Raw genomic sequence first — 2,312 nt, 5'->3', positions numbered from 1 at the left:
CAGCCAGTGTAATTCCGAGCTGCAGATACGACCCATCACAGAGAGGGGCATATTAGTCCCTCTTTTTAAGGCTCCCGTGTGACTGCTTTTGGAATGCTAAGTTCCTTTTCATGCAACTCATTAGCTGTTGACAAAGCTGGAGGTTGTTCAAAGAAAAGCTGCAAAAGTGGGGGGAGGGCAACAGAAACAACCAACAATGCCTAGAGGGTGCAAACACCACAAATGGCGAAGAGTTTAGGGTGATGCCAGTCAATAAATGGGACAAGATTAAGAAATGGAAACTTTAGGCTCAAAGTCAGGAAAGATTTCCCAATTTCCAGATCTGTTGAACTGTGGAATAACTTTCCCAAGAGACGTGGTAGAATCCCTGGCATGTGAACAGCATAAAAAAAACTGGACCGGGCACTGTGCATGTAACTGTTGATTTCAGTTGTTTCTGGGGGATGAGGGGGAGAGGGATCTTTGTAGATTCTCAGAGGCTAGTGTACTCATTGGATTTGTTTGCACTGCTTTAGATAGAATCTTCATTTTACTACCATACCACTGTATAGGGCTCAAAGTAAACAATAGGAAACTTTCTCTGCAGGACTCAGCAAAGCACTAAGGAAAAAATCAACCGAGCTAGGTTCCTAATTTTTTTACTTATAGTGCAGAAAAGCCTATAGTGTCAGAGGACCACACACAGTTGCATTTACCTCCCAGGGCGATGCTGATAAGGTAACAATCACCTGTATTTTACAGCTGGGGACCTGGGCTGTGGAGAATAAGATCTTGCTTCTACTAGAACCATTTGATCCCCCTTGCGCTCTTGTAGAGCAGCTCATGGGCACGCCCAACATTGCTCCGTGTGGTTTGCACACATGCCAGATAGTGTTTAGATTTGCTGAAAACAGGTCTAATCCAAAGTGTAGCCGAGTCTCCACCGTTGCTGGGCTACAGGGGACTGAGGTCCTTGGCATAAGAGTACTAACGGTTCAAGGATCTGGCCGGTCATTAAACACTGCTCTTTCTCACCCCACCTCCACATTTCCAATTTGCTCATCGTCTTAATAGAGTCCTGATCCAAAGCCCATTGAAGTCAAGGAGAGTCTGTTCCAGGAGTTTTGGAGCAGGAAAGTCACTCTGCAAGAATCCCCCGTTGCTGCATGTCCAAAGCCTCTTTCAAGTATTCCTTGCAGTGAGCTGCTCTGGTGCAGCCCTGCCATACCAGAGGGAACTCGTGGTCACTAACCCCTTTCCAGCAAGACAGCCAAGTCAAATACAGCGGGCTGGGTTCTGCACCTACAAGCCCACTGCAATACCACGGACGTGGGCATGGTTATATAGAGCATGAGAATAATGCAGCTACAGCTGGGGTGGAGGTAGGCGGAAGCTTGTGCTTTGTAACCAGTGACCGGTTTTCACTCTCCAAGCAGTTTGCCGCATCTGAGAAATAAACCCAGGAGCTGTTTTTGTCTCCACAAAATTACTTTATTATATTGTGAATAGTCACAAAGCATTACAATGTCTTAAAGAAAAAAAAAAAGACACAGAAGGTATTTACCAGCCCTTCATAAGACTCATTTAGCTAGCGGCTACCATGAGATTACAAGAGTAAATCTTGCAGTCTTCAATTGGATTGTCACATTGGGTATTAAATTTCCCACAGTGGTGCAAAGGCAGTAACTTCTACAGCCTGTATATTATCCCCCTAACATTTCATCTAAGTACAGAACTATAAAATTAAACAAATATATAATTTTAAAAATTAAGTTTTCTGCCAGCAGAAAAATTCTCTTAAAAAGGCAGGATCCGTTAGGAAAGAAAAAACCCCAAACCAACCCAAGCCCATGGTGTTATTACTATTTGTTCATCATTTCCCTCCTGATTTTATAGAATCACATCCCGTCTAAGACAATATTGTTGCCTTTTAAGAAAAAATCTTGCAAAACCAAATGGCGAGCCGAGCATTTAAAAGGCTCAGTGAAGGGGAAAAGAGATTTTTAAAGTATTTAATTTCAATGATAAGAGAAAAAAAAAAAAAAAGAGGACGACGACTTGTGGCACCTTACAGACTAACAAATTTATTTGGGCATAAGCTTGTGGGCTAAAACCCACTTCATCAGATGCATGCAGTGGAAAATACAACAGGAAGAGACACACACAGAGAATATGAAAATATGGGTGTTGTCATACCAACTGTAACGAGACCAATCCGTTAAGGTTAACCTTAACGGATTGGTCTCGTTACAGTTGGTATGACAACACCCATATTTTCATATTCTCTGTGTGTGTGTATATATATATATATATAGAGAGAGATCTTCCTATTG

Source organism: Lepidochelys kempii, chromosome 1 (genome assembly GCF_965140265.1).
Source record: "Lepidochelys kempii isolate rLepKem1 chromosome 1, rLepKem1.hap2, whole genome shotgun sequence".
NCBI lineage: Eukaryota > Metazoa > Chordata > Testudines > Cheloniidae > Lepidochelys > Lepidochelys kempii.
This window is presented reverse-complemented; position numbering follows the sequence as displayed.